The sequence below is a fragment of the Gadus morhua genome, chromosome 1, assembly GCF_902167405.1.
Source record: "Gadus morhua chromosome 1, gadMor3.0, whole genome shotgun sequence".
Taxonomy (NCBI): Eukaryota; Metazoa; Chordata; class Actinopteri; order Gadiformes; family Gadidae; genus Gadus; species Gadus morhua.
The window spans coordinates 3,110,899-3,136,801 of record NC_044048.1 but is presented as its reverse complement, the minus strand read 5'-3'; the positions used below and the strand labels follow the sequence as shown (position 1 = coordinate 3,136,801).

The 25,903-nt window shown below is 43.6% G+C and overlaps 1 protein-coding gene across 4 annotated transcripts in view; it reads right to left on the bottom strand.

Annotated features, from left to right (window-relative positions):
- The window catches only part of fkbp5 (FKBP prolyl isomerase 5), a 40,593-nt gene extending 22,685 nt beyond the window's left edge, over positions 1-17,908 (bottom strand). For 3 of the 4 annotated variants that reach the window (XM_030358670.1, XM_030358760.1, XM_030358910.1), the window contains exon 1: positions 17,605-17,908. The gene's annotated coding sequence lies outside the window, so the exon portion shown is untranslated. The remainder of the gene's footprint in view (positions 1-17,604) is intronic. The other variant, XM_030359080.1, reaches the window with a different exon arrangement.
- Positions 17,909-25,903: the final 7,995 nt, after the last annotated feature.

Here is a 25,903-nt window from a genome sequence, read left to right as displayed (position 1 = left end):
TTTCCCTACTCCTCCCACATTTCTTGACCGATCGACACCAAACTTTGCACACGACATCTTCAGACGCACACGCAAAGAATGCATGAAACACTTTTTTGATCCGTCCTTCGACGACGAAACGGTAGCGTTTTGAATATTGGTTTATGAGCTAAATTAGACGTGGAATAGCAAAAATCCAAAGAAATCCAAAATTAGACATCGGAACGAGTCCACATTTTAACACACATGTTGGTGCTAACCTTAATGTCGTTCGATAAAAATTTCGGAAAATTTCGCCATTAGGGGGCGCAATAAACGAGGAAATTGTATATCTTCTAATTGGCCAAAGGAATGTTGTTCAAACTCAAGGGAAACCATCAAGGGGCAAACCCGAGTCTATATAGAAAATATGGCCAAGAATTATTAATGTGGGCGGGAGTTATTTGGCAAAGGAAAATTGTCCTTGGAAAATTTCGCCACAGGGCGGCGCCAAAAAACGACGACATTGTCTATCTCCTATTTGGCCAATGTTCTGAAAACGCGTTTTAGGCTATAACTCCCACACCGAAGCTCCCACAGTCAAAACCTTTATATCCACAGGTTCAGGGTAGCGTTTTGAACACATGCCTCGCGTTGTGCCGGCGAAACGCACATTTCTTGTCGCGTTGTGCCGGCGAAATGCACACTTCTTGGACCCCTGCATAACTGCTTGCAGTTCTAGTTAGGGGTCCAAGCCAACAGGTTGGATCCCTATTGTTTTTGTAGTGTTTGTTATTATTCCCCCGTAGAAGTGGGACCACAGCCCAAACCGTAAATGGTGCACACACGCCAATTGCATGACTAGATCCAGGTACGTGAGATGACGGCAGACGACCAAATCCAGACATGCCGGCCACTAGGTGGCGCTATACCAAGGAATACGCGTTTGGGGCTATAACTCCCACACCGAACCTCCCACAGTCAAAAACTTGTACCCACTTATTCACTGGAGTCTGCTGCATCTTTTGGCATAGGCCACGCCCATTTGCGTCTATAATTTTTTTTCGCAAAATCGCGAAAACCGCAAAACTGTATTTTCGCTACTCCTCACACATTTCTTGACCAATCGACACCAAACTTTGCACACGACATCTTCAGACGCACACGCAAAGAATGCACGAAACACTTTTTTGATGCGACCTTTGACGACGAAACGGTAGCGTTTTGAATATTGGTTTATTAGCTAAATTAGACGTGGAATATCAAAAATCCAAAGAAATCCAAAATTAGACATCGGATCGAGTCCAAATTTTACACACATGTTGGTGTTAACCTTAACGTCGTTCGATAAAAAATTCGGAAAAATTCGTCATTAGGAGGCGCAATAAACGAGGAGATTGTATATCGTCTACAAAATTTCGCCGCGAAAACGCTACACTGACTTCTCGCTTCTCCTACCACAGTCAAATCCTTTGTATCCACAGGTTCAGGGTAGCGTTTTGAACACATGCTTCGCGTTGTGCCGGCGAAACGCACATTTCTTGTCGCGTTGTGCCGGCGAAATGCACACTTCTTGGACCCCTGCATAACTGCTTGCAGTTCTAGTTAGGGGTCCAAGCCAACAGGTTGGATCCCTATTGTTTTTGTAAGGATTTTTATACTTCCCGCGGTGAAAGTGATACTACAGCCCAAACCGTAAATGGTGCACACGCGCCAATTGCATGACTTGATCCAGAATCGGCACCGCTACTCAGATAACAAAATCCAGACACGCCGGCCCCTAGGTGGCGCTATACCAAAGAATACGCGTTTGGGGCTATAACTCCCACACCGAACCTCCCACATTCAAAACCTTGTACACACAGATTCACTGGAGTCTGCTGCATCTTTTGGCATAGGCCACGCCCATTTGCGTCTATAATTTTTTTTCGCAAAATCGCAAAAACCGCAAAACAGTTTTTTCCCTACTCCTCCCACATTTCTTGACCAATCGACACCAAACTTTGCACACGACATCTTCAGACGCACACGCAAAGAATGCACGAAACACTTTTTTGATGCGACCTTCGACGACGAAACGGTAGCGTTTTGAATATTGGTTTATTAGCTAAATTAGACGTGAAATATCAAAAATCCAAAGAAATCCAAAATTAGACATCGGATCGAGTCCAAATTTTACATACATGTTGGTGTTAACGTTAATGTCGTTCGATAAAAAATTCGGAAAATTTCGCCATTAGGGGGCGCAATAAACGAGGAAATTGTACATCTACAAAATTTCGCCGCAAAAAAACTACACTGACTTCTCGCTACTCCTACCACAGTCAAATCCTTTCTATCCACAGGTTCAGGGTAGCGTTTTGAACACATGCTTCGCGTTGTGCCGGCGAAACGCACATTTCTTGTTGCGTTGTGCCGGCGAAATGCACACTTCTTGGACCCCTGCATAACTGCTTGCAGTTCTAGTTAGGGGTCCAAGCCAACAGGTTGGATCCCTATTGTTTTTGTAGTGTTTATTATTATACTTACCTCCTTGAAAGTGGTACCGCAGCCCAAACCGTAAATGGTGCCGACACGCCAATTGCATGACTAGATCCAGATCCATGGGGACTACGCAGACGCCAAAATCCAGACATGCCGGCCACTAGGTGGCGCTATACCTAGGAAAACACGTTCGGGGCTATAACTCCCACACCGAACCTTCCAGAGTCCAAAAACTTGTACCCACAGATGCACTGGAGTCTGCTGCATCTTTTGGCCTAGGCCACGCCCATTTGCGTCTATGAATATTTTTCGCTAAATCGCGAAAACCGCAAAAATGTTTTTTCGCTACTCCTCCCACATTTCTCGACCAATTGACACAAAACTTTGCACACGGCATCTTCAGACCTACACGAAAAGAATTCCTGCATTACTTTTTTGATCCGACCTTCGACGACGAAACGGTAGCGTTTTGAATATTGGTTTATTAGCTAAATTAGACGTGGAAAATCCAAAATCCAAAAAAATCCAAAATTACACATCGGATCGACTCCAAGTTTTACACACATGTTGGTGCTAACCTTAATGTTGTACGATAAAAATTTCGGAAAATTTCGCCATTAGGGGGCGCCATAAACGAGGAAATTGTATATCTTCTACAAAATTTTGCCTCGAAAACGCTACACTGACTTCTCGCTACTCCTACCACAGTCAAATCCTTTGTATCCACAGGTTCAGGGTAGCGTTTTGAACACATGCTTCGCGTTGTGCCGGCGAAACGCACATTTCTTGTCGCGTTGTGCCGGCGAAATGCACACTTCTTGGACCCCTGCATAACTGCTTGCAGTTCTAGTTCCTATTATACTTACCTCCCTAAAAGTGGGACCACAGCCCAAACCGTAAATGGTGCCGACACGCCAATTGCATGACTAGATCCAGATCTCTTCGGACTATGCAGACGACAAAATCCAGACACGCCGGTCACTAGGTGGCGCTATACCAAGGAATACGCGTTTGGGGCTATAACTCCCACACCGAACCTCCCACATTCAAAACCTTATAGACACAGATTCACTGGAGTCTGCTGCATCTTTTGGCATAGGCCACGCCCATTTGCGTCTAGAATTTTTTTTCGCAAAATCGCGAAAAGCGCAAAACTGTTTTTTCGCTACTCCTCCCACATTTCTCGACCAATCAACACCAAACTTTGCACACGGCATCTTCAGACGCACACGCAAAGAAACCCTCAGACAGTTTTTTGATCCGACTTTCGACGACGAAACGGTAGCGTTTTGAATATTGGTTTATTAGCTAAATTTTACGTGGAAAATCAAAAATCCTAAAAAAAACAAAATTAGACATCGGATCGAGTCCACATTTGACACACATGTCGGGGCTAGCCTTAATGTCGTTCGATAAAAAATTCGGAAAATTTCGCCATTAGGGGGCGCAATAAACGAGGAAATTGTATATCTTCTACAAAATTTCGCCGCGAAAACGCCACACTGACTTCTCGCTACTCCTACCACAGTCAAATCCTTTGTATCCACAGGTTCAGGGTAGCGTTTTGAACACATGCTTCGCGTTGTGCCGGCGAAATGCACATTTCTTGTCGCGTTGTGCCGGCGAAATGCACACTTCTTGGACCCCTGCATAACTGCTTGCAGTTCTAGTCTTATTATTATTCCTGCGCTAAATGTGGTACCACAGCCCAAACCGTAAATGGTGCCGACACGCCAATTGCATGACTTGATCCAGGTCCGGCACCGCTACTCAGATAACAAAATCCAGACACGCCGGCCACTAGGTGGCGCTATACCAAGGAAAGACGCGTTTGGGGCTATAACTCCCACACCGAACCTCCCACATTCAAAACCTTGTACACACATATTCACTGGAGTCTGCTGCATCTTTTGGCCTAGGCCACGCCCATTTGCGTCTAGGAATATTTTTCGCAAAATCGCGAAAACCGCAAAACTGTTTTTTCCCTACTCCTCCCACATTTCTTGACCAATCGACACCAAACTTTGCAAACGACATCTTCAGATGCACACGCAAAGAATGCATGAAACACTTTTTTGATCCGTCCTTCGATAACGAAACGGTAGCGTTTTGAATATTGGTTTATTAGCTAAATTAGACGTGGAATATCAAAAATCCAAAGAAATCCAAAATTAGACATCGGATCGAGTCCACATTTTACACACATGTTGGTGCTAACGTTAATGTCGTTCGATAAAAATTTCGGAAAATTTCGCCATTAGGGGGCGCAATAAACGAGGAAATTGTATATCTTCTACAAAATTTCGCCGCGAAAACGCTACACTGACTCCTGCTACTCCTACCACAGTCAAATCCTTTGTATCCACAGGTTCAGGGTAGCGTTTTGAACACATGCTTCGCGTTGTGCCGGCGAAACGCACATTTCTTGTCGCGTTGTGCCGGCGAAATGCACACTTCTTGGACCCCTGCATAACTGCTTGCAGTTCTAGTTAGGGGTCCAAGCCAACAGGTTGGATCCCTATTGTTTTTGTAAGGATTTTTATTATTATACTACCTCCCCGTGAAAGTGGAACCACAGCCCAAACCGTAAATGGTGCCGACACGCCAATTGCATGACTAGATCCAGAATCGGCACCGCTACTCAGATAACAAAATCCAGACACGCCGGCCACTAGGTGGCGCTATACCAAGGGAAAATGCGTTTGGGGCTATAACTCCAACACCGAACCTCCCACAGTCAAAAACTTGTACGCACATATTCACTGGAGTCTGCTGCATCTTTTGGCATAGGCCACGCCCATTTGCGTCTAGAATTTTTTTTCGCAAAATCGCGAAAACCGCAAAACTGTATTTTCGCTACTCCTCCCACATTTCTTCACCAATCGACACCAAACTTTGCACACGACATCTTCAGACGCACACGCAAAGGAATCGTGAGACAGTTTTTTGATCCGACCTTCGACGACGAAACGGTAGCGTTTTGAATATTGGTTTATGAGCTAAATTAGACGTGGAAAATTAAAAATCCAAAAAAATCCAAAATTAGACATCGGATCGAGTCCAAATTTAACACACATGTTAGCGCCACCCTTAACGACGTTCGAATAAAAATTCGGACAATTACGCCCTAAGGGGGCGCTATAAACGAGGAAATTGTATATCTTCTAATTGGCCAAAGGAATGTTCTTCAAACTCAAGGGAAACCATCAAGGGGCAAACCCGAGTCTATATAGAAAATGTGGCCAAGAATTATTAATGTGGGCGGGAGTTATTTGGCAAAGGGAAATTGTCTTTGGAAAATTAAAAATTTCGCCACAGGGCGGCGCCAAAAAACAACAACATTGTCTATCTCCTATTTGGCCAATGGAATGTTCTGAAAACGCGTTTTGGGCTATAACTCCCACACCGAAGCTCCCACAGTCAAAACCTTTATATCCACATGTTGTTCACGGTAGCGTTTTGAATACTTGCTTCGCGTTGTGCCGGCGAAATGCACATTTCTTGTCGCGTTGTGCCGGCGAAATGCACACTTCTTGGACCCCTGCATAACTGCTTGCAGTTCTAGTTAGGGGTCCAAGCCAACAGGTTGGATCCCTATTGTTTTTGTAGTGTTTGTTATTATTCCCCCGTAGAAGTGGGACCACAGCCCAAACCGTAAATGGTGCACACAAGCCAATTGCATGACTAGATCCAGGTACGTGAGATGACGGCAGACGACCAAATCCAGACATGCCGGCCACTAGGTGGCGCTATACCAAGGAATACGCGTTTGGGGCTATAACTCCCACACCGAACCTCCCACAGTCAAAAACTTGTACCCACTTATTCACTGGAGTCTGCTGCATCTTTTGGCATAGGCCACGCCCATTTGCGTCTAGAATTTTTTTTCGCAAAATCGCGAAAACCGCAAAACTGTATTTTCGCTACTCCTCACACATTTCTTGACCAATCGACACCAAACTTTGCACACGACATCTTCAGACGCACACGCAAAGAATGCACGAAACACTTTTTTGATGCGACCTTTGACGACGAAACGGTAGCGTTTTGAATATTGGTTTATTAGCTAAATTAGACGTGGAAAATTAAAAATCCAAAAAAATCCAAAATTAGACATCGGATCGAGTCCAAATTCTACACACATGTTGGGGCTAACCTTAATGACGTTCGATAAAAATTTCGGAAAAATTCGCCATTAGGGGGCACAATAAACGAGGAAATTGTATATCTTCTACAAAATTTCGCCGCGAAAACGCTACACTGACTTCTCGCTACTCCTACCACAGTCAAATCCTTTGTATCCACAGGTTCAGAGAAGCGTTTTGAACACATGCTTCGCGTTGTGCCGGCGAAATGCACATTTGTTGTCGCGTTGTGCCGGCGAAATGCACACTTCTTGGACCCCTGCATAACTGCTTGCAGTTCTAGTTATTATTATTCCCCCCTAGAAGTGGTACCACAGCCCAAACCGTAAATGGTGCACACACGCCAATTGCATGACTAGATCCAGGTACGTGAGTTCTAGGCAGACGACCAAATCCAGACATGCCGGCCACTAGGTGGCGCTATACCAAGGAATACGCGTTTGCGGCTATAACTCCCACACCGAACCTCCCAGAGTCCAAAAACTTGTACACACAGATGCACTGGAGTCTGCTGCATCTTTTGGCATAGGCCACGCCCATTTGCGTCTAGAATTTTTTTTCGCAAAATCGCGAAAACCGCAAAACTGTTTTTTCCCTACTCCTCCCACATTTCTTGACCAATCGACACCAAGCTTTGCACACGACATCTTCAGACGCACACGCAGAGGAATCGTGAGACAGTTTTTTGATCCGACCTTCGACGACGAAACGGTAGCGTTTTGAATATTGGTTTATGAGCTAAATTAGACGTGGAAAATCAAAATTCCAAAGAAATCCAAAATTAGACATCGGATCGAGTCCAAACTTTACACACATGTTGGTGCTAACCTTATCGGCGTTCGATAAAAGATTCGGAAAATTACGCCCTCAGGGGGCGCAATAAACGAGGAAATTGTATATCTTCTAATTGGCCAAAGGAATGTTCTTCAAACTCAAGGGAAACCGTCAAGGGGCAAACCCGAGTCTATATAGAAAATATGGCCAAGAATTATTAATGTGGGCGGGAGTTATTTGGCAAAGGAAAATTGTCTTTGGAAAACTTCGCCACAGGGCGGCGCCAAAAAACCACCACATTGTCTATCTCCTAGTTGGCCAAGGGAATGTTCTGAAAACGCGTTTTAGGCTATAACTCCCACACCGAAGCTCCCACAGTCAAATCCTTTGTATCCACAGGTTCAGGGTAGCGTTTTGAACACATCCTTCGCGTTGTGCCGGCGAAACGCACATTTCTTGTCACGTTGTGCCGGCGAAATGCACACTTCTTGGACCCCTGCATAACTGCTTGCAGTTCTAGTTATTATTACATTTATTTTATTTTTTATTATTTAAGTCTCAGCTTGTGTCAACTTGCGTTTCTCATATACTTTTACTTTCTCTTATATTGCACTGTTGGAGGAGCGTTAAAAAAGCCTAAGTCTAATTGCTGACAAAGGAAATAGTGATTATGGAATGTAAAATTAATACAGCCAATGAGGCACAGTGAATCAGCAGCATAAGGAGAGTAGAGTTAGGTTACATATCACAATTTGGTCAAAATATGACTTATGGCAGGTTCAGACTACACGATTTCAGCCCGATTTTGCCCCGATTTGTTCGTCGCAGACAAATTTGGGAGTCGTACACGATTTTGAAAAGTCGGCAACGAGACGAGGTCTTGTAATGTGACATGCTTGCTGTAGATAGCTGTACTCTTTAACGGTTTAACCCCTAAAGTCTTACCATACTTTCAGTGGGTCTCGCGGGATTAACTTCACGTGATTTGGTTGTGATTACCCGGAACTCGATATGCATGGATTCTCTGTGAGACTGTGGTCATCAATAAAGAAGATTCTAACTTTACCATTCTGATACCTTATTGATCAGAACAACATGGTGTTAGAAGTGGGATTCTTCCTGAAGCCATAACCCAGACAACTTCATCTCTAGGAACATCAACTTTGAAGTCTTGACCGCGGTAAGCGAAACCATCGAAATGGCAGATGGATTCAGAAGTCCGGACCCTCTCGTTTTCGATGAGAATGTGGCAGTGCACTGGCGCAAGTTTGAACGAGAATATGATATTTTCATTGCCACCACACACGGCGATAAACCGGCCCAAACGAGAGCTTATATTCTCCTCAACCTCGCAGGACCGGAGGCTATAGAGAGGGAGCGGTCATTCACCTATGCGCCCGCAGTACTTGTAGAAGATGATAGCGTCGTCGTTCCAGCAGAATCTAGAGAGGACCCAGAGTGTCTGAAAAGAAAGTTTAAAGAAATATGCAACCCTGAATCAAACGTGATAATGGAGAGGCACAACTTCAACACCAGACACCAAAAACCTGGCGAAACAATCGAGGCATACGTGAGTACACTGAGAAATCAGGCTAAAAACTGTTATTTTGGTGCATTGGAAAACGAACTGATAAGCGACAGACTGGTCTGTGGAATAAGTAGTGACAGTGTCAGACGTACGCTGCTAAAAGAGACTGACCTAACACTGTCTACTGTAAAGCATTACGCATTTGCCAAATTAGCGAGCTCACTGAAAAACATAGCAAAGCCCTCTCCACGCCTAAAACTGCTACAACTGTCAGTGTGGATGCTGTACAAATAAAACATAGAAACATCTACAGCAAAATGAAGCGCACTGTGAAGGAAAATCCATCAATCTCCAGCTGCCGGAATTGTGGGGAAACCCATCCAGCGAAACGTGACCAATGTCCGGCTTTTGGCCAACAGTGCCACAACTGTGGTAAGCAGAACCACTTCAAAACCCAATGCAGGTCTACCAAGTCAAGCAGACCAAACAGACAGATAAACCAGCTATATGCCGAAACAAACTCCAGCAGTGAAAGTGAAGACACATTCAACATTGAAGGCTTGTCCTGGCATGATGATTGCAAGAAAATTGACAAGGAAGGACATTGTTTTTTGACTGTTAATGACAAACAACTAAACCTGAAAGTGGATACAGGGGCGAAATGTAACTTTATGTCCCTTAACACAAACTTGTCAGGCACACTGAAGAACTGCAAATGCCAATTAAGCATGTAAATCTTGTGTTATTTGGCAGATCTATGATCAAACCGATTGGCACAGTGGCATTACCATGCAAGCTAAATGAACAGCTGTATAACCTACAGTTTCAAGTCGTGAAAGAAAGTGTTCACTCCATTATTGGCCTACAGGACAGCCTACATATGAAGCTAGTCACCTTCAGCAGTGAGGTGTTCATCCTAGACTGTGTTAAGGATCACACCCTGTCACAGAAACTGTTTACCTCTCCATCCCATGCGCACGGTGGAGGAGGTTGCCGCTCAGATGTCAGGTGCCACTATCTTTTCCGTCCTTGATGCTAAAAGCTCCTTCTGGAAAGTCAGACTGGATCATGCCTCATCCCTCCGCACAACATTCACAAATCCATTTTGCCAATTGAAGTTCTTAAAGATGCCGTTCGGAATTTGTACAGCCTCAGAAGTGTTTCAAAGAGCCATGGAACAAATCTTTGCAGCACATCCATGTGCTATAATCGTGGACGACATCATCATCAGTGGAAAAGACCCTGATGAGCATGAAAGAAACCTGAAAAAAGGTACTGGATCATGCCAGACAGGTGAAACTGAGACTGAATCCCAGCAAATGCAAGTTTGGACTCAACGAGGTGAGCTATGTTGGGCACACATTCACAGATAAGGGTCTAAAAGCAGACCCTACAAAAATAAAATCAATCAATCCTTCATGCAAGGAAACAGAGCGGTCGTGCCCACTGCCCTGCCCTCGGAATACCTGAAGGTGCTACACATGGGACACCCAAGAGTTGAATCCACCAAGAAAAGGGCAAGGGAAAGTGTTTTCTGGCCATCTTTAAATGAGGACATTCAGGCTGTCGTTATGTCATGCAACGCCTGTAACAGCCTGAGGCCTCACCAGCCAAAAGAGCCACTAAAACTGCACACAGTCCCAGACCTGCCCTGGTCTCTTGTCGCCACAGACATGTTCGAATGGAAGAATCACCATTACCTGGTGCTTGTTGATTCATATTCTGGCTGGTTCGAAATAGACCGGCTCAGCAGCCTGTCATCATTGACTGTCATCAATAAGCTAAAGCGTCACTTCTCAGTCCACGGCATACCACAGAATCTGTACTCAGATAATGGAACACAGTATACCAGCCAGGCCTTCCATGACTTCGCCCGATCTTTGGATTTCAAGCATGTGACGAGCAGTCCAGGATATCCTCAGTCCAAGAGACCACAGAGAAGGACGGGACAGACTCCTACCTGAATCTGCTTGGAACACAAAACATGCCCCAAGACAACATCTTGGGCTCACCTGCACAAAGGCTGTTGTCCCGCACTCGGACCATTCTGCCCACCTGCAAACCTGTATCCCAGCAAGGCGTGGGATCCGAGCAGTCATACCGCCGGCCAAATACCCAGTTCAAGTTGCTAATTCTATGTATTTCACTAGGTCCGGCAGAGCCTCTAGGCCAAATAGAAAATACATGAACTGAGCTAGCTGCCAAAGTTTATTGAATCCAAAATGTCAGAAATAATGCTTTGTTATTTGACTTCTGCATAATGTTTATTCTGTTGACAATTCATTTAGTTGTGGGGCACTCAGTTAAAGTTAAGTGAACCAGATCATATTTACATTGCTATTATAAAACTGCTGTTTGTACAGAAGTGTATCATTTTATGTTTCCCATGTTCAGGAGCTACAGCTAAAGATGGGGGATGTAGATAGCTGTACTGTTTAACGGTTTGACTCTAAAGTGTTACCGTGCGTGGGTCTCGCAGGATTAACTTCACATGATTTGGTTGCGATTTTCCGGAACTTGATATGCATGGATTCTCTGTTGGACCTGGTCATCAATAAAGAAGATTCTAACTTTACCATTCGGATACCTTATTGATCAAAACCACACTTGCGATCTGCGATTTTTTTCGTCTGCAACGTTCGAAAACGCCACGACGAAAGTTTGGCATGCCAGATTTTTGGGGGAATCGCATGACGTATCCATTGTTGACATGGAGGGAATCCCGCAAACAGCTGGAGCTCAAGGGCAGTGTTTACTAACTAGTAATGAACTAACTAGTAAAGTAAAGACTAGTAGAGATGCGTGGTTGGCGGTCATACCCGCGGACACCGTGGATAATCCACGGGTGGATTGCGTGAAAAAAAGGAAGACTTGGAGGAATGCGGGCGGGTCGCGGTTGAGATAAATAAATATTTAATAAGTACACTGTAAAAACGAAAACTTAAAATTGTTGGTCTCATTATGATTTCTGAGTAAAATGAATATAAAACATTAAGTATTCATGTCAACTGTGCAATGCAATTTAGTCCAACCAACAATGTTGAGTTTTGGGTCAAGAGTTGGGCTCAGTGTAGTATCTTTGTTAGCAAGACACACGGGTTTAAGTCAGACTCTGTCTGAGGCTTGGTCATCTACGGTGCACATGCGCATTTCGACACAATACGGGGTTTCCTAACGGAATTTTCAGATGGTAAATATTGTGGCGACTCCTACCCCCCGGGGAGTCTGGGTATTCGTGATGCCGGTTGGGAAAAGGGGTTTATTGCCTTTTGTCAATTTGTTTCTGATAGGTTAAGTGGGGTTAACGGGTTTGGGGTCTTTATTGTTTGTGTGTTGTTTATTGTGTGTAGTGTTGCCACCACCGTTACCGAGACTTGCATGTCCGTTGGTTGGTTTTGCGGTGCGTTGTGTGTTGTGGGTGTGTGTTAAATAAAGGCAGATCTCGGGATTGTGCGGTGTATGAGGCACGAGAGTTGCGTCACCGTTTAACCTGGGCTCCCGTATCGTGCAGAACAAGTTTGACCATAATGTCGAACTTGTTCTGCACTTTGGTTTGCTGCATTTAGACAGCGATTCTCTGCTGCTGAACTAGCTACATGTTACTTGTTCTATTGCTGTCTGGCATTCAGAAATGTAAAATGGAAGTTTCCAATTATTAATTTAATAAAGTGAACTTAAAACTAGTTTTGCATTCTTTGAAATGTTTTTTTTTTAAATATTAACCTTAATTTGAAATATTAAGTTAACAACCCTGACTTACTGTTTTAATATAAAATCTTAGTTGGTATAACTCTAACTTTCAAATTTGTCTAAAGAAGAAAAATGACATTTTGTTGGGCTCAAAACTCAAAAATTGATTGCAGTAAGTTGCCTCCCAATTTTGAGTTTTCTCAACTTTTTATTTTTTACAGTGTAGGTTAAAATATTGACTACTAGACAAACGGCAAACTGACCAATTTGACATGATATTTTTCTATAATCTCCCTGTTTCCGAAATCTCTGCCCAACGCTCGTCCGCTGGTTTTCCATTAGCATTCCATTGTGGATCATCCCCGCTGCGTATATGCCCTCACACATTGTTGAAATCATATGCTGGATGCTTTATTCTTTCTATGTGGCTTTTAGTTAATTTCGGGCTATAATAAGACTAGGCTATAATAACCCGGGTTAGTTTGGAAAGGACCTAAAGATCATAGAGCATCGCACTCTTGAATCTTATAGTGTGGCCAGTCTCCTGACGAGACCAGGCCCGATTTCATGTCTCTGTGATCGCATTGTCTGACATCTTAAATCGTGGAGGAATATCTGAGAATTGTGTAGCCTGAACCAGCCTTTAGGCAATTATGCTATGAGGCCAACAATAAGGAGGTTCAAGTGCTTTGAGTGAAGTCCTTCCAGACACAAGCCATCAAGGTAGGGGACATATTTCTGTCTAGGACTGTCAACAACTGCAGCCAAACTTGGAGCCCATTGCACACAATGCTAAGTGGCAAGCATCTAGCCAAATAGATGACATCATTGACATGGCCGACAAGGTATACATACAACAATGTTGACTTATAAAGTTAACTTCTACCACTAGAATTATGAAACATGTTCCCAGTTAACATAGTGCTGAAAGACTTGATTGGATGCCTTAGACTGGTCGTGAAATGATGTTCATAATAAAGCAAAAATAAATTGGGCCAACCTCTTATCATTACTAGAAACACCATCATTTTCTTCACATCATTACTAATTCGTCCTCTTCTTAGAACAAGGTGTCAAACCCCACCTGTATTGTCAAGTGTGTGTTTCTTCTGCAATTCTATAACCCTTACCCTAACCGTAATAAAACTATGACACAGCTAGATAGAACAACTACAATACAAATATTTATATTACAAAATATATATTATTACCGTAAAATAAAAATTTAGTACAGACTTAATTAGGCCAAATATGATGCAGCAATACAACTATTGTATGCAGTAACATAACAAATTGTTGACAGAATGTAAAAAATAAAGAAAATGTTATAACATAACGTTGTAACGTTAAAACATATTGTTTATCAAACATAAATGGTCACAGATCCTGAAATCCGAAGTGAACTATTTGCACGTACTTCACCCTCCTGAGTCCCCTAGCTTCCTGAACACAACACAACACATACTTTAATTCTGAAACATTATAACCTGACAGACTCAAAACATAACAATCAAACCATACTCTACATCTCTACAAACAACCACACTCAGATGCTAGTCACAGAATACTTTATCGGCCATTTAATTGTTTTATAGTTTTGCAAACAACTTTATTTCAAATGATTGATTATGGTGGTGATGTCCTATAGCAGAACACATCTGAAACTCATGTTCATCCTTTAACTGTAGTTTACAATAACATGTGTAGGTTTGTTATCCTTTAACTATAGTTGACATAACATGTGTAGGTTTGTCATCCTTTTACTATAGTTGACAATAACAGTGCAACCTTTGACATTATCAAAGGTTGCACTTTGCAATTACTTTCACTATCTTCTATTCTTAGAACAGCTTTTACTGCCATTAAGATAACCATATTCACTCAACAACCTTTTTTACCATCCCTAGAATCTTTAAAGAAATCGGGAGACATGCTTTCAAATGTTAAGCATCCTCAGACTTCAATGTTTAGCCTATTTCATTCAGATCGATTTCTTTGTTTCATGCCTTTAAGACTTTTAATTTTGATTATATATACGTATATACGTTTATAAGCAGACTCAGACCCCACACTCTACCTATTACTTCTGTTACAGATGTCACTTGTAACAGAAGTAATAGGTAGAGTGTGGGGGAGCCCTTATGTGCATGTTCTTGTTGCTGTTAGTGTGATTGTTTCATATTGTGCAAATGTCTGATAACTTCAAAACAAGATGTGCATCTCAAGGGGTTTAACCTCTAATTAAATACTGTAATAAATACCCTGATCCTTCTATGCCACGGTTCGGACCTGACGTCATCTACTCTGACCTCAAACCGACCCCAGCACCTTGTCTACACATCGCATACGCTGTAAGCCGTTTCTATTGGATATTGATTTTGCTTTTCATCAAATTCACAATTATATTCTCCCATATGAGAATCGATTGGATACATAAAATAGAACACTCTTTTTATTTAACAGGAACATCGACATACTACATGCTCTCAACATAACTGTTTTGTCGAAGTTAAATTTATTCAAAAATAAAATAGATGTGATGCAAGTTCAAAGTGTAAACTGAGATTATTCACATGCAGGTGTTAGCCAGTCGAGATCCAGAGGGAATGGTACAACAAGGCTACACAGGTTTGCCTTCTTTTCTACTTTTACTTAGTTAGGGCTTTATATCAATTATTATTCATACAGCAAAATTCAACCATCCATCGAATTTAAGGAACATATTTTTTCTGAGTTAAGTTTTAAGTGACAAATAATGAGAAAACAAAAAGGTGACAGAAAATGTTGTTTGTTGCTGGAGGAAACCCAGACTTAACCCTAGGTTAAGAGCCGCATCGACAGACAGACCGGGGGAGGACACAAGGGGGTGAGAAGAATTTCAGAGGATGTTTTTGAAAGGCTATTGCAGATCAGATATTGGAAGAGATTGTGCATTTGGCAGACCTGCTCACTTTGTGGACAGAGATGACTTTTTTTCCTTTTAACACTTAAATCTTCAGCTTGAGTGCAATTTTTCGTCTGGACAATTTACTGGTTTCTCGACATTGGTCACTGTGGACATTTTCCTTTGCTTTACAGCCAAAACGATTGAAGACAACATTTACGTACTAAGAAAACATTTCCGAAACTCCTGTTAGGAGCTGAACAAATAAATACAGCATTAAGCACGCGGAGAGTTGAGTGTTTACAATCTGGATATAAATGGTTTCACCCTATATCAAATGGGGAAGATCTAGACTAGATTTTTTATTGAATCTTTAAGGAAAACGCATATGAGGGTACTTTAGGAACTGGCTGTCCTTTTTCAAAATTGAATTGGTAAACCTGAGATGATTCTCCTACAGATTAATACAAGATCATTAGGAGAGTTGTTTTTTTGTATTTTACTCATTGAAATGTCTGTGTTCAATGCTAGACTGATGTACATCCTCTACATGAAGAAATTAGTGGAAGGAATAATATTACACAACTGTACTAAAGGTACAGTTTGCGCTCCTGTGCCTGAGTGTGTGAGTTTGTGTAGGTGTATGTGTGTGTGTGTGTGTGTGTGTGTGTGTGTGTGTGTGTGTGTGTGTGTGTGTGTGTGTGTGTGTGTGTCTCTGTGTGTGTGTGTGTGTGTGTGTGTGTGTGTGTGTGTGTGTGTGTGTGTGTGTGTGTGTGTGTGTGTGTGTGTGTGTGTGTGTGTGTTTGTGTGTGTGTGTGTGTGTGTGTCAGAACACTGTGTCCCTTCTATTCAGAGCGTCCCTGCACAGTCGGATGTTATTAACCAATCAGATGGTCAGATGGTGTTAACCAATCTGAAGGCAAGTCAGTCTCACTCAGCATTTATTTTTACAATCAATGACATCATCGTGAAAGCAGCAAAAGCGTTTCAATCTGCTGCATGAGTATAATTCATAACCCTATTGTGATGCTGTACGATGTCCTGATCTACTTTTGTAATTGACATTTTCTTTTTCAAAATGTTAATTCTAAACCCAAAAATGCACAGTTGTACATCCGGCGAGACAGCAGACTTTGAGAGAGACTCATAAAGCAGGTTATAGAGTTAACGGGACATATTTGCCACTCCTTGAGATTTATCATCAAACCACTGTCCGTCCCAACAGCTCTTGGCACTCAATGAGAGAACATTAGTGTGTTTTGTAGCCTCCATCAAACACCCATGCAAAAAAAGATATCCTACGGTTAGGCCAAAAACAACCTGCCATTACCAGCTTAGAAAGGAAACTAATAGGGAGATCAACCGAAAGCTTCAAGTCATACTTACTATATAATTACATATTTTAAGCATATATGTATAATTACATTGTAAGTATACATGTATAATTACATTGTATATTGTATATATTTGATTATATTACATTGTATATTGTTAATTGATTAGTACGGTAATTACATTGTACATTACATATATACAATTATATTATAAGTAGGCCTATAAATCATAAAAAATACACCACAACATGTTTTCTTTAACGTGTCCCACACACGATGTTTTCACTCATTTGAGAAACCTCGCTGTGTCTGCCAGCCGTTATATTTATAATTTTTTCTATATGCATTTCCGTGTGTTAGTGTGTGCGTGTGCGTGTGCGTGTACGTGAGAGAGAGAGAGAGAGAGAGAGAGAGAGAGAGAGAGAGAGAGAGAGAGAGAGAGAGAGAGAGAGAGAGAGAGAGAGAGAGAGAGAGAGAGAGAGAGAGAGAGAGAGAGAGAGAGAGAGAGAGAGAGAGAGAGAGAGAGAGAGAGAGAGAGAGAGAGAGAGATGCCGGGTTGGACCCAGACCAACAGCCTTCCCGTAACGCAAAAGAAAGAATATCCACCAAAGCTATGAGGTCCAACTCTTAAAGCACCTAGAGACAGAGACCTCCTCACCTGTGTCTGGTCTCATCGTAGTCTCTCTCCACCGAGAGTTCAGCACAGGTGGATAATTATTTTGTTTAAAACCGATTAGCCCATATTTACAAAGAAAAAGATGAAGTAAACCAAACATAGGCTGTACAAAATAAATGAACCCGACTTACTGTTTGATAAAAGCTCGATAAAAGACGCCTGGTCCTGAGTCTGATGTCTGATGATTAACTTGTATCCCCTCTCGTGTCCACTAACAAGCTCCTTACTTTAATAAACCTCGCTTCCACACATCTCGCCCAACGTAGAGCGAAGAATGGAAATGACGCCGAAGAGGAGGCGGAGAGAGCGAGGCTGGAGGGCGTTCAGTGTGATATTAAGGGCAGGTCTTGGAAAGTAGCCACTAAGTAACACAATGTTCCGGCTGTACTGTAGCTGATGAGAACACAGTGTTCCAGCAGACTGACCTGTAACCCGTTGTGTGCCGACACGCTGCCACGGGGAACAGACTGTACTGCAGCAGAGGGGGCGGACTGCCGCTACGAGCCCGGATGAACACTTCCTCAACATCGTTGGTTGTGTGTGTGTGTGTGTGTGTGTGTGTGTGTGTGTGTGTGTGTGTGTGTGTGTGTGTGTGTGTGTGTGTGTGTGTGTGTGTGTGTGTGTGTGTGTGTGCGAGTGTTAGTGTGCGTGCGTGTGGGTGTGTGCATGTGTGTACGTGCGCCATCTGGAGTAAGTGCGGTGAAACCGGAATTGTCGACCATGCTACTATGCAATATTTCTAATAGTCTTTTATTCACAAAGGTTTCTTGTGATTTGCATGATGTGCACTTCTAATTTTTTTTTGAACACTATGTACACTTCAACTATTAAACTTCATGTTCTAACCCACTTCTTCTTGAAAACAGGTTGGGAAACCATCTAAATATGGAACTCACTGTACTCTCGCTCTAACCAAGAGGCTGCCAGCAGTGGCAAGAACACTCACATACATGTGTTTCATCATTGATGGCGTAATATGTACTAAACTGGTAAGTTATATCCCCTGAAGCAGCAGGCCTATGAATCAGATTTATAACAATAATATGATTGAGATCTGAGACATACTCTCTTTATTCATTTACCATTCAACATTAACGTCAAAAAGCAGCTTTTTCTTTAGCAAAATTAATATGATCAAATGAACAAACCATGGACCTTACCTGCTTGGATTAGTTGTTAAGCCCCTTTTTAATTCCAAGTCTCTGCTAAGGTACACTTGATTGAGATCATGTTCACAGCGGGCAACACGCTGTTTACATATGATACAACGTGAAACACATTTACATTGAGCTTGCGTTTACTTAGTACACATAGTATCCATACTGCGAATGTTGTTTACAGATCTACAAAATGTGTTCCTTCCACTATGCTTACAACAACTGGGCCGGAGCTACACTTTACTTTACATTATGTGAAACTCTGGCTGGTTTTTCATATATATTTCTTATCTTTAAGAAAAAAAGAAGTCCAACACACACATGCATTCTCTATCACATCCAACAATCAGCAACTTGCTGTTCCTATGTCCATCATGTAAGCTCTCTGAATATCCAGTAGGACACGCTGTGAATGGCTAGCATAACCCAAAGCACGAGGCTGAGTTCATTCAGGGATACAGTCAGCACATTCATCAGGAAGTAAAGCAGAACAGAGTGTGATGTGTGCCTGTAATCTGATTGGACAACACAGCCCATTGTGCTGTGCCAAGGAGGACATGTTGAATTTACACAGATAAAATAACATTATTTGGACCAAACAGAAAGTACTCACACCGAAGAAGGTAGAACAAATATTTAGCTTTAACGCAAAAGTTATCAGAAGGGAGCTCTCTCTCTCTGCCCCAGACCATGCTAAACCTGAGTAGCGTAACGCAGTTGGTTTTAGAGAGTAATCTCTTCCTTGATCACGTTTATCCATACACTTTGGACCTTTGACGTGTTTCATAGTTCTGTTTCATGTCGGCACCATGCACATTTGAGAGTCTCTTTCGTAACAATAAAACCTATGACGAATTAAGTATTTAAAGAACACCGTTTTGGGACTCTAAACTTGTAATCGCAATCAGATATCATGGCTTGCATTCCTGAAATGTGACATTAATTTTATACTTCAGTGCAACATTCTGAAAATGATTGACGATTGTCCATCATTCATTTGTTTTCAAGTATGGGGCTTAGTGTATACTTTTCACAATGTATAAATAATTCTGAATAGATATAAATAATATTTTCAAATCTTACTGATATAATGTTTGTTAATGCCCTTCTGTACAGTGATTACATAAAGGGATGGCTCTTTTCAAATAGTTCTGGTGTAGGCCGCGCTATTACAACTTATAAGTAGGGTTATGGTGCATAAAGGTAATAAACAACGTAGGGTCATATTAGGGTTGAATGTGAACAATGTTGAACCATTGGTAATAATCTTATTTATAACCAAATGTGTGAAGGTTATCATAATCTAAAGGCATTATGGCATAGTAAGTTCCACCCATTTAATTATCTACAACAACCATCCGCCTAAGAAGGATTGGCATGAGTAGTTTTTCGAGTAATCGGTTATGACGTCAGTATTGACTGGAAGCCTTCAAAAACACTGGTTGCTATTTGTCAGGTTCCAAAATGTGCAAACTTTGGTGTCAGGGGCTTGAGGGTTATGGTGTGATCCAGATGCCTCGGACACCAGCATTCCCAGTTGCAATTGTCATTTCCGGTATCGGAGCACTTACAGCGTTCCCGTTCGACTTTGTGATTGTGTCATGAAATTGGCTAGTCGTTGTTTATTGTTAGCTACATTAGCCTCTTTAGCAAACCAGCTCGAAAACAAAACAACACAACTTTACATTGTATTGCATGCACAGCAAGACCGTGCAATGAATAAATTGGTGACCGGAATAAAGTAGCAATGAAATCAAGTGTTGAAGAGCATTTAAAATCGACATTAAAAGGACCAACGTGGTACAAATACAAAGAAAATAAATATCTTCACGGGTACAGCCATTTTGTTGAGAGCGGCTCTCGGCCTTCTCTCAGAATTCCGAGATTACGACAAAAAGGGGGCGTGCCTCCGAGAAATGCTGCAAGAAATGGTGTGTTCCTGAATACTCGGACGCCAGCCTTCCGAGTCGGAAATCTCTGAGCTTTCTTGCGCATTTTTCGCACGCGCACGCCCCCTTTGTATTCATCTCTCGCAGTGATGACGCTCTCAACCAAAATGGCTGCGCCCGTGAAGAGATATTGCCTGACCAAGATCAATCGTAGATTGCACATTGGTCTGGGGAAGCTGCTGTTATTTTCTTCAGCACAAGAGGCGTGATCGAAATCGCATACAGAATCAATGACTCTGTACGCGATTGGCTTCCCTGAATTTCCTGATCCTTTATGGCGGCAATATATAAAGCAAAATGCCACTGGCGAAGTTTACCAGCTACGCGAAGACGCATGAGAGACGCGGTAAAGCAGAAGAAGAGAAGAGAATAAAATACAATTGATAATAATGGATACCAATGACAGAAACATATTATTTAAATCGAAATGAATTCATTTATTGATGTTTATTAAGCACAGAATATACACCATATGAAAATAAAATGCTGACTTCACATTTAAAGGGACACTGTGTAAAAATTACTCCCATCGAGTGGTACAATTGTATATTGCATTCAAACTATTAGTGCTCGCTTGTTCAAAAACTACGGTGGGCAGTATGTGCCAAAAAGCTGTGTCATGACATCCAATACTACCTCATCGAGTCATTCGAGTGATGATGAGGTTCGTTATTTAAAACAAATTTCAAACTGCATTGAATCATTAGTGTAAGTAAGCTAATGATGTATGAGTAATTATTCCTCGAGCAAGTTAGTGAAGTATTTCAGTCATCATTCACGCTGGCTCAGAGTGAAAACGCGTTTGTATTTCCTGTACCACGTAGTGCTTTTTGTCCCTGTCGGCAGTACATAGACCGGAAGAACATGGAAGCCTCCATGAAGCTTACACTTCCTATGTAACTACATATTAATTATTACTTATTTATGAATGAATACGTTGATTTTAGGTAATAAATTACTGAAAATATTACACAGTGTCCCTTTAAGAAAGACTAGTGGGGGTAGTTAATTTCAACATCAACATAAATTTAGCTTCTTTTTTTTCACATGTGAATTGGGATTCAAGTGGCCAGAAAATATTCCCGTAGGCCAAGTCCGACCTAAGTGATTCTCACTATTGGCGACATGATCATCCTGATTGAAATCAATGTGACAAGAGCGCATGGATATATAGAGCGCTTGTTGTAGTCCAACTTCGGAAAACTGTAGTTCCACGCAAAAGAGGTCTGAGGTCAGCAAAACTCGCCGTCCCGCAATGACGTCGGTTAGGAAAAGTGGAGTCGAATTCATTTTAAACAGTGCTGTCTTTTCCTATGTACGAAAGGAAGCACCTTTTCATCTCTCCATGATCAGACGACGTTTTCCACAAAGGTTAAGGAAAGGAGGCAAAAAGGTTAGGAGATTTGACTATTCGTAGAGGCCCCCGGACTCTCTCTGCGGGGCTGCTGCTGACCGATATCAGAGCCCGTCTACGAAGAGCCTAGGCACTTCCTATACGTCCCATTGTACCGATCTTGGTTGTAGTTCCATCAGACATCCACTGGGGGTGATCAAGGGCGAGTCCAGAATGAATGGGAGTCTATGGGGCTAGACGGCTAAATATATCTCTTTCCCCTGCTTGTCGTTGAAATATCGCACATTTTATTGTAGATTCCGCAAGTTCAATATAGATTATAGTTCAAAAGTCAAATCAATGAGTACTTATGTCCTTTCGATTTCTTACAGTTTGGGCTGTTGTTGGCCGTACACGCTAGCATTCTGCTAATGAATGCTGATTGGTCAGGGACGTACTTGCGACTGTTTACGACCGGAGACCCCTCTTGATGGCATCTGAAGCTGAAGCGCAAGCGGAGGACTTTCCGTCAAAGTTAATTTTTGCGTACTGTATTTATATTTTCCTGCAGGCACTTTTATTTTTTATATAGTTATGTATGGTGAAAGTACATGGAATGGAATTTCTTCCATTTCTTGTGTTCAATGTTCAATGTGTTATTGTCAGGATCCTCGCATGGACTGTTGTTTTTGTCTCCCCCTACCTGTTGGAGTGTGATAGTTCGGGGCTTTGTTTATGTTTGGAGCCATGTGTTGGTCATGTGTCCGGGGTGACACCCATGTCCTTATTTGGGCGACTTCCTGCCTTTTGTTTGTGCCCTCCATTTTCTCTGTCCACCTGTCCCTCATCTTGCATTGATTGGTGGAGTATTTAAACGCTGCCCTTTCTGCTCACTTTGTCAGATCGTCACGTTAGGTACTGTTTGCTACCCGACTGCCACGTGAGTGCGACTAGCGTGAAGCTCTTTAAAGAGAAACTATTGTTTACTGTTCTTCCCGGTTTTGAACCCTGCCTGTTTTTGGACTAAGCCTTCTGCCTATCGGTTTTGGATCTCTTGCCTGTACCTGTCCGCCAGTATCTGTCTGCCTGCCTGCCTGTTTACGAACCCTGCCTGTACCTGGAATCTGATTTGCCCGCTGGACTGTATGGAAATAAACCCTTTTTGATCTGCTATTGATTCCCGTTCTGTGTCGTGACAGTACGATCTGACCAAGATGGAATCAGCAGATCTGGATCAGGTGAAAGCTGTGCTGGAGAGGCAAGGAGCGCTTCTCGGTCAACATCAAGCCCAGCTTCAGACAGTTGAAGATTCTCTGGGGGCCATCGCAACCAGCATCACAGACTTGGCGGCCCAGCTGCAGCAGGTCCAACTGGCCCTGGTGCGGTCACCCCAGCCTCAACTGGCGACACCGCCCGACCCCCCCCCCGTTCCACCTGATAACCTGTTCCGAGAGCCCCGTCTGCCAGCTCCTGCACTTTATGCCGGGGAACCTGGAACCTGCAGATCGTTCCTTTCACAATGTTCGCTGGTGTTCCAGCTGCAGCCCGCCACCTTTCCGTCGGATCAGTCCCGGGTTGCTTATGTCATTACCCTCTTGGCGGGCCGTGCAAGAGAGTGGGGAACTGCGGTTTGGGACTCCAACTCCCCAGCCTGTCTCAGCTATCAGTCATTCATAGATGAGATGAAGAAGGTCTTTGATCGCTCGGTGCACGGGAGAGAGGCCGCCCGAGTGATGTTGCAGATCCGTCAAGGCAAGAGGTCTGCTTCTGACTATGCAATAGACTTCCGCACCCTCGCCGCCACCAGTGGATGGAATTCAGATGCCCAGTATGATGCCTTCCTCTATGGACTCTCTGAGGCCATTAAGGATGAGGTCGCCACCCGTGAGCTGCCTTCCACCTTTGATGACCTCGTTGAGCTTGCCATCCGAGTGGACAAACGCCTGAAGCAGCGCGCCGGGGAGCGAGAGTTCCGCCCTCCTCCGAGGTCACCCGCCTCGGAGGCCCCTCTCCCGTTCCTGCCTGCGCCATCTTACCCCAGCCTACCAGAGCCCATGCAAGTGGATCGTACCCATCTGTCCCCAGCCGAGAGACAGAGAAGAAGGGACACCAATTCGTGCATGTATTGTGGTAAACCGGGTCATTACTCCGCCCAATGCCCGGCAAAAGGCAACGCTCACCCGTAGAAGGGGGATTACTGGTGAGCGTCACTCCTCTTCATCCCTCTGCTACCACCCGTACCCTTGTCCCTGCCACGCTCATTACAGGAGCTCATTCCCACCTCGTGTCTGCACTTATTGACTCGGGAGCGGATGGCAATTTCATGGACACCTCCCTGGTCTCTGAGCTACACCTCGTCCCAGCCCAGCTGAAGTCCCCTCTGGAGGCAAGAGCACTAACCGGAGCAAGGTTCTCCCAGATAACCCATGTCACGCCCCCGGTGAGTCTGCTCATTTCTGGCAATCATCAAGAGGACCTAGTGTTCCATATGTTAGACTCACCAACTGCTCCCATCGTCCTCGGCCGGCCCTGGCTGGTAAAGCACAATCCACACATTGATTGGGCTAATAACACCATCCTTGGCTGGGGCACATTCTGTCTGAATAACTGCCTTAAGAGTGCCCTTACCCCCCCGCCTGCAGTCTCACCAGCCACAGATGATTCCATGGATCTGTCTGAAGTACCACCTGAGTACCTGGATCTCAAGGCTGTGTTCAGTAAAGCCCGTGCAACCTCCCTGCCACCGCACCGACCCTATGACCTGGCCATCGAGCTTCTACCTAGTACGTCACCTCCTAGGGGCCGTCTCTATTCCTTGTCCTCTCCCGAGACCGCAGCTATGAACAAATACATCGGTGAATCACTAGCTGCCGGTATTATCCGCCCCTCTTCCTCGCCTGCTGGTGCCGGGTTTTTCTTCGTAGGGAAGAAGGACGGCACCCTGCGTCCTTGTATAGACTATAGGGGCCTAAACAACATCACTGTGAAGAACCGCTACCCTCTGCCTCTGATGTCCTCAGCTTTTGAGTTGTTGCGGGGGGCCAAGATTTTCACCAAGTTGGATCTCCGCAGTGCTTACCATCTGGTCCGAGTAAGGGAGGGGGATGAATGGAAGACTGCATTTAATACTCCGTCAGGTCACTATGAGTATTTAGTCATGCCTTTTGGTCTCACCAACTGCCCAGCTGTGTTCCAGGGTATGATTAATGATGTCCTGAGGGATATGCTTAACAAGTTTGTTTTTGTTTACATAGATGACATTTTGATTTTTTCTCCGTCGGTTTCCCAGCACTCCCAACATGTCCGTAGTGTCCTGCAGCGCCTTTTGGAGAACCAACTGTTTGTTAAAGCGGAGAAATGTGAATTTCACAAAGAGACTGTTTCCTTCCTGGGGTATGTCATCACAGCTGGAGGGGTCCAGATGGATGGCCCGAAGGTAAAAGCAGTCACCGACTGGGAACGTCCAACATCTAGGCGGGAACTACAAAGATTCCTGGGATTTGCTAACCTCTACCGGCGGTTCATCCGCAACTACGGTTCTCTGGCTGCTCCCCTAACCACTCTAACCTCCTCCAGGGTGAAGTTCACTTGTTCACCAGCTGCCGAGGCGGCGTTTAACGACCTGAAGAGTCGTTTCACATCGGCCCCGATCTTGAGCCAACCCGACCCTGACCGTCAGTTTATCGTTGAGGTGGATGCCTCAGATGTTGGGGTGGGGGCTATTCTTTCTCAGAAGTCTGGGGCAGATCAGAAGGTCCACCCCTGTGCATTCTACTCCCACAAACTCACTCCCACTGAGCGCAATTATGACATTGGCGACAGAGAGCTGTTGGCAGTAAAATTGGCCCTAGAGGAGTGGCGTCATTGGCTGGAGGGAGCTAAGGAGCCATTTTTAGTTTGGACGGATCATAAGAATCTGGAGTATCTACGTTCGGCTAAACGCTTAAATCCCAGGCAATCTCGTTGGTCTCTGTTTTTCACCCGTTTTGAC